Here is a 12,533-nt window from a genome sequence, read left to right as displayed (position 1 = left end):
TGGCGCATGTCGACCGGATGCAAGGCCTCGCGTTTCCAAGTGACTGGAGGACACCTATTATAGAATTCCTCCGTTCGGGCACCACACCATCCGATGAATATGCAGCCCGGCTCCTCAGAAGAAGAGCCGGTCGGTTTACACTCATCGGAGATCAGCTTTACAAGAAAGCTTTCTCGCGCCCTTTGCTGAAATGTGTAAGCTCGGAGGACTCAGCTTACATCCTCCAGGAAGTACATCAAGGATCATGCGGGGTCATCCGGGTGGACGCTCATTGGCCAAGAAGATCCTCTTGGCCGGATACTTTTGGCCAACTTTACAAACAGATGCCGCTCGGACAGTATCTACATGCCTTTCATGCCAGAAGTATCACAACTTCTCCCACCGACCGGCAGAGGAGATGAAGGCATCAACCATCTCATGTCCGTTCGATCAATGGGGAATGGATATTGTGGGTCCATTTCCGATAGCGACCGGGCAGAGGAAATTTTTACTAGTGGCGGTAGACTATTTCTCCAAGTGGGTGGAGGCCGAGCCGCTGGCCAAGATCACTGAACAAATGGTTAAAAAATTCATCTGGCAACACATCATTTGTCGGTTCGGCATCCCTCGCCGACTAGTGTCCGACAACGGGCGGCAGTTCACAGGGAAGATGTTAGAGGATTAGTGCAAAAGCTACGGCATTGAGCAACATTTCACGTCCGTGGCCTATCCTCAGAGCAACGGTCAAGCTGAAGTCGCCAATCGGGAAATTCTTCGTATTCTGCGCGCTCGGCTCCACCATTTGGGAGGGAGTTGGCTGGATGAAGTGCCGAGCGTCTGAACGACGCCAAAAGAAGGACGGAGTCACGCTTCCATTTGGTATATGGCGGTGAGGCTGTCATACCGGTCGAAGTCGGCGGTCCGGATCCAGAGCTATGATGATGACAACGCCGAACGAAGAAACATGGAGCTGGACTTGGTAGAAGAGGAGAGGGCAAAGGCGTCTGTTCGGCTGATGGCATACCGTCGGTGGATGAAGCAAAACTACAACCGCGGCGTAATTCCCGGATCGTTCCAAGTCGGCGATCTTGGAAGAAAGTCAAGCTTGCGACGTCGGCAAGAAGCTTGAAGCCCCATGGGCGGCCTTTCAAAATCATTGAAAGCTCACGGCCAGTATTATCTGGAGGACGAGGGCTGACAGCCTAGATAGGCCGTGGAGCGCGACCACCTCCAGCCTTACCGGGCGGGTGAAAGGTGTATCATGTAAATCACCCTGTGTATTTCATTTTTCGACTAAATACTTGAAATGCGAGATGAAAAGTCAAAAGAGCGAATATAAGGCATTATCATCGTGGCAAGGCCCCGAGCCGATCCGGAGGTTTATATCCGAGGGAGCTCGAACAAGGCCCGAGCCGTCCTGGGGAGGTTTATATCCGAGCCGGAGCTCGAACTCGAAGGCCCCGATCCGAGCCGGGAGCTCGAACCCGAAGACCCCAGGCCGATCGGCCGGGCTGCGTATAGAATATAAGCAGCGTTTGAAATCGAAGACCCCGAGCTGTTCGGCCGGGCTGCATACTAGCGTGGCAGGAAGGAAACCAAAGCCCTGCGCTGTTCAGGATTATAGAGGAAGGTTATTGCCTGAAGCGAAGGCCTGAGCCGGTCGGCCGGGTATATGGTTTTTCCGAGCCAAGTGCTCGATAACGAAGGCCCCGCGCCGTTCGGCCGGAGGTAAATGGGTCGAGCCAAGCGCTCGAGGAATGAAGGCCCCGCGCCGTTCGGCCGGAGGTAAATGGGTCGAGCCAAGCGCTCGAGGAACGAAGGCCCCGCGCCGTTCGACCGGAGGTAAATTATCCGAGCCAAGATGCTCGACGAAGCAGACCTTGAGCCGTTCGGCCAGGAGTACGTTCTCCAAGCTGGGTGAAAGGGGCATATGGATTATCCGCGCCAAGTGCCCGAATAGCGAAGGCCTCCCAGCCGATTGGATTCGCAAGCAAATGACCCGTGCTGTTCGGCCGGGCACAAAGACTGTTCAAGTGCGAGATAAGTTATGAAGGCCAAGGTCGCTCAACCTGGTAAGGAGTTAGCCTAGAAGGCCGACGAGCCCCGTCGTTAAAAATCGAGAGCCGCGCCGACCGACTATAAATATCCGCGCCGTCGAGCTCCGACGTTAAAAATCGAGAGACGAGCTGGCGTCTATAAACGTCCGAGCGGAAAACCGACGAGCCCCGTCGTTAAAAATCGAGAGCCGCGCCGACCGGCTATAAATATCCGCGCCGTCGAGCTCCGACGTTAAAAATCGAGAGACGAGTCGACGTCTATAAACGTCCGAGAAAAAAACGAGCCCGCTCGTTAAAATCGAGAGCCGCGCCGACCGGCTATAAATATCCGCGTCGACCGGCTAAAAATCGAGGACGAGCCGCGGCTATAAACGTCCGAGCGGAAAACCGACGAGCCCCGTCGTTAAAAATCGAGAGCCGCTACCGCTATAAATATCCGCCGTCGAGCTCAAGCGTTAAAAATCGAGACGACGTCTATAACGCGTCAAGGAAAACCACGAGCCTGGTCGTTAAAATCGAGGCCGACCGAGGCTATAAATATCCGCCATGAAGCTCGACGATAAATATCGAGACACTTAAAGTTGGGACGAGGAAAAATTTCTTGCTAAAATAGAAAGGAGCGAAGATTATCTAATATGCAAGCCAAAAAGTCATTACATAGATAAGCGGCGAACGGTGAGAATTCAAAAAGTTTACGAAACGCCTCACACATCGAAATCAAAAGAGCCGGGATAGCGTCCATCACGCTCGCCGATCCTCGGGGATAGTCACCGGCAGACAGTGACCTTTGGTCTTCGATAGCCCACCGCCTTGATGGCCTCCTCGAACGTGAGGGATATCTTGTCGGTAAACTTCCCTCCGCGGAGGGCGCCTTCCTCACTTCGTCCGAGCAGGCCGACTCCCCTCTTGATACTCCTTGAGCCGGCATGGGCGCGTCGCTGGCAGCTTGGAGATCCTTCAAGTCTCCATCGAATCTTTGGAGATCGGCTCTCTTTTTCGGTGGCCAGCAGAGCATCCAGGTCCTTGATGCGTTGCTCCAGCCCCCGGATCTCCACCTTCATGTGGTCCATATCGTTGATGGCCTGTTGCTTCCGAGTGATCGCCGTCTGGATCTCCTTGTCTCGCTGCTTAATCATTATTTCAAGCCGAATGACCTTGCTCGCCAGATCAGAGGCTCGTTTCCGTTCGGCTTCTAGCGATTTCTTGGCCTTCTCCAGAGCAGCCGTCGACTGCCTGGCGTCCCCCGCTGTTTTTTGTTTCTTCAGTTCCTCCTCCAGCTCGGCCAACCGATCGCTAATGGCGATCTGCTCCACCCAGTTCTGCTAGCAAACACGAACAGGGTAAAAACTTCAAATAAGAGAGAGAAGAGGGGGAAGGGCTATACCCCGGTGGCTGATTGAAGGTTGCTGTCGCCGAGCTGCCCGGGAGTCAACTTAGCTATCCGACTCCGAGCATCTATCCAAGCTTGTGCGAGAGGGCCCGCCAGGGTGATCATCTGCTCAGGAAACACCGGCCGATCGGCAGCAGCCATGTACGCCTCTGAAGGGAGGCGCAGAACGGTTTTAAGTAAATTCTGGCCGCTCGGCCCGCTCTGAGATGGCCCGCCAGCAGAAGAGGTGGGTAGCTCGCCTAAACGCCTGAGACGTCGTCGAGTCCTCGAAGGGCTGGACGGCGGCACTTCCAAGCTGGCCCTCGGAGAATCCTGAGGGGTCGGGGTACTCTCGAGAGAAACTGTTCCGGACATCACCGGCGCATCTGCACCCCGCTCAGGTTGTGGCTCATCAAGTGTAGAGGCAGGTGCGGATTCCGGTCGCCGGCGTTTCCGAGCGCCCAGCGGCACATCATCGGCCGAACGGCCCTCCACTTCAGCTTCACTCGCAGGTTCTATAGTGCCCGTGGCCTCATCAGGAGGGGGGCCCGGCTTCCGGGACCGCTGGCGTCCCTCACCTTCTTCGCCGGCCGGATCGGTAATGCCCGTTCGACGGCCTCTGCTCGCCACCGCCAATCCGAGCAGCCTTCGTTTGAGCTTCTGGCTCGCCCGCCACATGACTTCAGCAGTAGCAGAATAAATCAGTTAGAACAAAATAAAGGGAAAGATAGGCTTACTCATGCTACAAGGCGGATCGGCTAGTGTAGAAGACAAGCCGAATATATGCATTACTCCTGGGAGAAGCATCTTGTCAATGTGGTAGCGCTGACCGACTAGCTGTTCGGCTGCATGGAGATAGTCTGCGTCACCTCTAAACTTGCCGAGCTCCGGTTGCGCAGGCATAGCCGTTTGCCACTTGGTGCGGAAAGTGGGCCGCTCGGGAAAGCGTATATAGAAAAAATGCTCCTTCCAGTGTTTGTTGGAGCTCGGCATATTATCGAAAAGGACGAAGCCTATCCTAGATTGGAAAACAAAGGTGCCCCACTCGGTTTGCTTGGGATAGTAGAAGTAGTGGAAGATTTTTGGGGTTAAGGGAATGCCCTTCAGTTTGAACAAAACTACCACTCCGCTCAGCAACCTAATAGAATTAGGAACTACTTGGCCGAGCGGAATGCGGAAATAGTTGCAAACTTCTAAGAAAAACTTGTGAGGAGGAAAACGTAGTCCGGCCAGGAATTGATCCCGGAAGAAGACAACAGTGCCGGGCGGAGGATCGTTAGGCCGATCGGAAGGCGTGGCTAACACTATTTCGTGGTCGGTCGGTAGGTCATATACTCGAGTGAGGCGCATGGCGTCTTCCTCGTCGAACCGACTTTCCATGCTCGAGTACCAAAGACCCGGAGTACCGCCGGTTGACTGCGAGGTACTGGTCATGATCGAAAGGCCAGAATGCGGGATAGAAGAGGATGGTTCAAGCAATGGAAGAAAACCGGCTGAAAAGGATGATTAACAGAAAGAAGAATGCGTCTGAAGCGAGAAAAAGGCTCTTACAGGCGAGGAAGATGACCAGAAGAAGCCGTGTGATCGTCGGAAAGTCTGAGAACAAAGTCGCCGGCGAGAGGGGGAATGACAGAAGTTTGGAAGCGAAGAAGACGAAATGCGGCGGAAACGAAGTCAAGGGTCTTATATCGCCGCCCGGAAACGATCTCCACCGTCCGATCCAGGTCGTCGATATCGAGGTTATCATCGGATCGTCCGTTTCAAACGGCGGCTGTCCCATCGGAAGTGACGTAACCGCCATACTCTGACAAATGCACGGTCGCCACGTGTCAACCGGTTACTAGCCGCATTTAATGAGCTCCCCTTACCGTGCGCAAAGCACGTGAGGGGTAGTGTGGGAGAACAACGGACATCGATTCCAAGAAAATACAAGGCATGGACAAAGTATCGCCGGACAGACAGATATCGCCGCACGGATGAGCATCTTTATGCCTGGCCGAGCGGCCTAAGGCAATGATCATTGTTCGACAGATCGGCAGTCCAGTCAGTCGGACTTTGCCTCCTTCGACTAGACTCGAGAGGAAGGCAAGTGATCCGGCGGTAAAAATCCGGAACCCCATAAGGAGTCAACGCTGAGGGGAGGTCAAAGGGTCCAGTGGCTCGCCGGAAAAGGGCGAGCCGACCGGACTCAGAAGAAAGGGAAATCTGATAGTAAAAGGCACCCTGGTAGGGACCAGGGGTCCGACGCTCAAATAAAGCAGTGCGTAATGACCGAGCGGAAGGAGGTGCCGCCCGGCGGGCCGGGCACCCCAGTCAGACGGTGGGTAAAAGACGGGGACATCTTCTGACAGCCGTCAAGTCGTATGGCTGTGCCATACTTCTAGTCTGACAACGGGTGGTCCTGCCGTCCCATCAAAGAACATGCTCGGACTATGGCAGCATGGTGTCAGGTAAGCTCTCTGACAAGTGCATACCGTGGTATGGGTTGCTGACACGTACGCACCTCGGTGGGCGTGCATCAGTTCCTTCTCCGTCCTATATAAAGAGGCTATTACTTCGCCAAAGGTACGCATAATACAAATTTGGCAGCCACTTTCTCCACCACTTACCTGACTTGAGCGTCGGAGGACCGTCGCCGGGGCACCCCTCCCGGCTCGGTTTTGTTGTAGGTTCGCCGGAGCACTCGAGGATCCAGCAGAGAGCGCCACGTGCCCAGCGTCCGCTGACTCTTGGTTCGGACAGGATCAAATATGTAATGTCTGTCAATAAGAAAACAAACTAAATCAACCCATAAATCAACTAATCAAACTCAAACTAATTCAATATTAGAATTATTGCACTTGGACCTATTTGACTCATATGGAATCAAATCTATAAATGGGAGTCTCTATTGCCTAGTAATAATAGATAATTACTCAAGATTTATCTGGGTAAAATTCTTAAAAAATAAAGATGAAACGTTTAAAGTTTTCAGTAATTTTTGCAAACAAACTGAAAATGAGAAAGACCAAAAAATCATACAAATTAGAAGTGATGACGGAGGTGAATTTAATAATCATAACTTTAATATATTTTGTCATGAAAAAGGTTATCATCATAAATTTTTATGCCCTAAAACACAACAACAAAATGGAATAGTAGAAAGAAAGAATAGAACCCTACTTGAAATCTCCAGGATAATGCTAAATGAATATCAACTTCCAAAATACTTTTGGGTAGAAGCTGTTAGCATAGCTTGCTATGTATAAAACAGAACCACAATAAATAAAAATCATAATAAGACCTCATTTGAACTCTATTATAATAAACAATCTAATGTTAAATACTTTAAAGTGTTTGGATGCCTAGCTTACATACTGAACACAAGAGAATACTTAGGAAAATTTACCTCAAAAGCAGAAAATAGAATCTTTGTAGGATACTCATTAAATAGTAGATGTTACAGAGTATATAATACAAATACACTAAGAATTGAAGAAACTATAAATGTAAAGTTTGAAGAATCTACCCTTAACTTAGGACAAACTCAGATTTAACTAATTGATTTTATAAGAGGCAGCACTAGTCAAGGGGGAGCAAGTGAAAACCTATGTCAAGAATACAAAGAAGAACATCAACCACAAGGAAATAAACCAACTAGAATAATAAGGGTTAACCCAAACCATTCACTTGAACAAATAATTGGTGACCCAAATTTAAGAGTCCAAACTAGATTAGTCTTTAGAAACCTAAACCAAATAACTTTAATCTCTAACATCGAACATAAAATAATAGAAGAGTCATTAAGTGATCTAGATTGGATCCTAGCTATGCAAGAGGAACTAGCCCAATTTGAAAGAAATAAAATATGTGATCTAGTTCCACTATTAGAACATAAAAAACTAATAGAGACAAAATGAGTTTTTAGGAACAAACTAAATGAAAAAGGGGAAGTTGTTAGAAACAAAGCCAGTTTAGTAGCAAAAGACTTTAGTCATGTTAAGGGACTTGACTACGATGAAACTTATGCCCCGGTGGCCAGACTTGAATCAATTAAAATGTTATAAAGCTATGCAACCCATAAGAGTTCTAAATTATATCAAATGGATGCTAAATCAGCCTTTCTAAATGGACTAATTAAGGAAAAGGTATATATAGGTCAACCTCCAAGGTTTGAAAACTTAGAACACCTTAACTATGTGTTCAAACTAAAGAAAGTCCTTTATGGCCTAAAACAAGTTCCTAGAGCTTGGTATGAAAGGTTGACCATATACTTAATCTCAAAAAGCTTTAAACAAAGTCAAGTAGACCCAACCTATTTGTCAAAACAGTTAATCAAGATTTCTTTATAGCTTAAATCTATGTAGATGATATAATATTCAGGTCAACTAATTCAAAACTCCTACAAGGATTTATAACATTAATGAAACAAGAATTCAAAATGAGTCTAGTAGGACCACCAACATTTTTCCTAGGTCTATAAATCAAACAAACAAATGTATCAATAAAAATATACACTTGAATTACTTAAGAAATTTGGTATGGAAAACTCCAAGAAAATTAAAACTCCAATGGCTACCAATATAACCATATACAGTAATCCAAATGGAAAATCTATAGACCTCAAATATTACAGAAGTACCATAGGAAGCCTACTATGTCTAACTGTCAGTCGACTCAACATTCTATTTACAGTTAATATGTGTGTGAGGTACCAAACATGTGCCAAGGAGTCACACTTGGTCAATGTTAAAAGAATTTTTAGAACTTAAAAGGAACATCCAACGTAGGTATGTGGTACCCTAGAACAACTAATTTTGAACTTATAGGGTTCTATGACTCAGATTATGTCGGCTGTAAATTAGACAGAAAAAATATAAGTGGTGGTTGTCAACTACTTGGACCATCACTTGTCAGCTGGTTTAGTAGAAAGTAATACTGTGTCGCTTTATCTACTACTGAGGTAGAAGATATGGCAATAGAAGAATGTGTTGCATAACTATTATGGATGATGGACACCCTAAAAGATTTCAATTTAAACCTTAAAAATACAAAAGTACTAATTGACAATATTAACCAATCAACTTAATAAAAAATCTAGTATATCATTCAAGAACCAAACATATCGAAATTAAACACCACTTTATAAGAGATCATGTAACTAAAGGCGACATTGAACTCAATTACATTGAGTCCAAGTCAAACTTAGCTAACATATTTACAAAACGCCTCCTTGAAAATGAATTTAGCAATTTACGACAACAATTAGAAATGTATTTTATAGACTAGGCTTGCTATTTATAAAATATTCTCAAAATGATTTGCAAATTCTAGGAAAAATTTATTTACTTTTATTTTTATAAAAATTCCCAACTTCTTAGATTTTCAAAAATTGTTTTAGCTTTAGTCTAGGTCAAAAACCATAGAAAGCATAATTCTATAGATCTAAGAAATGAGCATCTCACAAATACACTAGGTCTACTTTGATTGTATATTCAAAAACATACAACATAAGTCTGCACGTAAAATACTAAAATATAGTGATCAAGCTAAGCAATCCCTCTTAGTAACAATAAGTTAGATCAAATCTTGCTTAACTTGACTAATCAAGTGAACACTGCTATCTTCTGATAGTTAGTTAGTAACTAACAGTTAGATATTTAAGAATAATTTCTAGAAGAATATTTTCTTTAGATAATATCAGGTTTAGAGGGAGAATATTATGAAAAATACTTTCAATTTTTTTTCCTCTTCTTGATATTTTTTGAAAAATGTATTCTGTTTTCAACATGAATTTACTTAAATAGTTTGAAATTTTTAACAAGTTGTTTTGAAAAACTCACTTTCAAAAGTGGTACTAAAAATGAAACCTTGAAAACTATTTCTTTCCTTTGAAAAGTAAGGTCAAAATTTCCCTTGAAAAATGGATTTCAAAATCTTCTACAAGTTTATCTTTGCTAAATGTTTTTGAACAATTTAATCTTCAAACATTTTTAAAAATACTTTGAAAATTATTTTCTCACTTTGCAAATTAGTTTGGGAATTCTTTTCTTATCCTTTGAATTTTTTACTTAGTAATCTATTTATAGACTTATTTTGGAATGTTTATCTAAAATCTTATTTGAAAGCATTTTTCTTAGAAATTTCGTTTCCTCTTTAACACTACTTAGAAAATCCTTGTTAAATTGTTTTATTTTAAAGTACTTTGAAAATTCTTGTCTTAGAAAAATTTTCTTGAAATTACTTTGTAAATATTTATTTTTCTCAAAATATTTAATCATTCCTCAAATAAACCTGAATCTTTACTTTGTAAAGTTTTTATTTAAAAACATTACTTGCAAAAATCTCTTTTAAAAGATAAGCACTTTATATTTGAAGCTTTCATAATTAAGTTTGTAAAGTCCCTTCTTGCTAAACCCTTATATAATTATTTATGTTGCATACATTTTTTTTTTTATGTATATAAAATGGGGAGAATAGTGGGTTAGGTTAGAAAAGCTAACTCATGACTATTAAATATTTCATGCTTAATGCTTATTTGCATTTGTTTTCTAACTTTAACCAACGTTGTCATTACATCAAAAAGGAGGAGATTGTTGGTGCAAGTTGCACTAATAATTTAATTTTTATGTATGATAAATATGTTAAAGTTTGATGTGTTATTTGTTAACTACTTTGCTAAGTGTGTAGGAATTGCTGAGTGTGGAGGACCAAATACCAGGCTAAAATCCAGATAGGTCTGTAGTACTGGATAACTGGTGCGAAGTCTAGATAGATCAATGGGTCGACCTGATATTTGGTAGGAAGTTCGGTAGACAACCAGCAAAAGTCCAGTTGGGTTTGCGAACCTGACAGCTAGCATGAAGACCTGGTGGGTTAAGAGGCTAGCCAAACCGACTACAAGTTGGTAAGTAAAGGTAAGTCACTAGAGAAGAGTGCTCAATGATGACACATCCTGGTTGAGGGACAGTAAGTATTAGTCCAGTTTAGGACCATTTCGGATCTCTAAACTGAGACCTTGACTAAATCCTGGTATCGGGGAGACATGGTCTAATTACTACTCAATATTATTGTGCTAACACTTGTCTTATAGGTTATTATTTTGTTTATTGCATTAACACGCTTTGCAGGGCAAGAAGAGCATAAAATGCCTTGGGTGAACAGTACCCGATACACCTTCCAATGGATGGAAGGGAGGGGGTGAATCACGTGGTTTGAAAACTTATTCTTTTTGAATTTTAAAAGATAAGTACGTAGTGGAAAACTAAGAACTCAAAAAAAAAACCAAGCAGACAAAATATGAACGCAAGCGGTTTTACTTGGTTCGGAGCCTTTGACGACTCCTACTCCAAGACCCAGGTCCCACAGACCTATAGATGAATAATCCACTAAAATACTTCTTTCGATACCTCCGGAAGAGAGAATCGAGTACAAAGAATTTGGTACAAGTACAACACACTGTATTTGTCCTTTTGCAGTAATTAAGTATAAAAATTAAAGTTACCAAACACTTTTCATAAGATGGTCGGCTCAAGCTCGGTGTTTGGGCAGCTTCTTAGTAGTAGATGAGTGTAGCAGCGTTGTAGCAGAGTTGTAGCAGGAAGATGGAGTAGTTGGAGCCTCAATTGGATGCGTAGGAGCTTGTATATCAGTTATTCTTGAAGCTTAGCTCGAGAAGCCCTTATAAGGGTCGTGGAAGGTGACTTTAATGCGGTAATTCTGATCTCGAACAAGTTGGCCCTTATCCACGACGAGGTCTAAACTTTATTTTACGGAAGGTGCCTTCTATGCACTGAAGGCGCCTTCTATGAACAGTGCCAAGGCGCCTTCGGTGATTTAAGGCGCCTTCCATCCCTTGGAAGGCTCCTCGGGAATTGTTCACCCAAGGCTTTTTGTGCTCTTTTTGCCCTGCAAAGCATGTTAGTCAAATAAACCAAATAATAACCTGCAAGACAAGTGTTAGCATAATAATACTAAGTAGTAATTAGATCTTGTCTCCCCGAGATCAGGATCTAGTCAAGGTCTCAGTTTAGGGATCCAGAATGGTCCTAAATGGAACTTACGACTACTACCCCTCAACTGGAACACATCCCCACCGAGTCACTCTTCTCCAGTGATGTACCTTTACTTACTAACTTGCAGTCGATTTGACTAGCCTCTTGACCAACCAGGTCTTCATGCTAGTTGTCAGGTCCGCAGACCTAATTGGATTTCTGCTAGTTGTCCACCAGACTTCCTGCTAGATATCAGGTTGGTCCGTTGACCTATCTGCACTTCGCACTAGCTATCCAGTCCCACATACCTAGCTGGATTTCAGCTTGGTATATGGTCCTCTAGACTCGTCAATTCCTGCACACTTGTTAAAGTAGTTAGACAAATAACACATCTAACTTTAACCTATTTGTCATACATCAAAATCCGATTATTAGTGCAACCTGCACCAACACAGAAAAGTTCAAGCATTGCTTGAACTTGATTCATATCTCTATATGTTAGAGGAAGAAAGCCTAAACCTAGAGATTCAGGTGAAGTTGTATTCAAATAATCGTGTTCTTCGAAGGAGTGAATATTTGCTAAGGTGGAGATTATTGACAGGTGAAGTTGTATTCACATACTCGTGTTCTTCGAAGGAGTGAATATTTGCTAAGGTGGAGATTATTGACAGATAACTTATATTTAGATGAAGGTCAGTACGAGGAATGCTATGGAAGAAAAATCTGTCAAGATTTTTTATAATAAAATTCTGTTACGATTTTATATAACAGAATTCTGTTACGGTTTTTCATAACAGAATTATGTTGTGATTTTTATAATAGAAATCCATTACGATTTTATCGGGGTTTGGGGCTTATGCACTATTTACATGGATCATTGTAAACCTATTGTACGACAATAATTAAAGAATCATTGGATGTGATTCTCTTGTGTAGAGAGAATTCTAATAAATTTTTGGCCTTTTTTTGGAGTAAATACACTGCTGAACCACAGTGACTTTTCTTTTTCTTTTCCGCTTCTTCTTCCTCGTGTTTGCTCTCCTTTTATGCGTCTTTGTCTTATTTCTTTGCATGATCTCTTTCTCTCTTCATCTTTTTCTATATTAGAGGTTGAGAGGTGTTAACCTGTCTTTGCGCAACACCACCAAACTTGGC

Source organism: Zingiber officinale, chromosome 2A, assembly GCF_018446385.1.
Source record: "Zingiber officinale cultivar Zhangliang chromosome 2A, Zo_v1.1, whole genome shotgun sequence".
Classification (NCBI taxonomy): Eukaryota; Viridiplantae; Streptophyta; class Magnoliopsida; order Zingiberales; family Zingiberaceae; genus Zingiber; species Zingiber officinale.
This window is presented reverse-complemented; position numbering follows the sequence as displayed.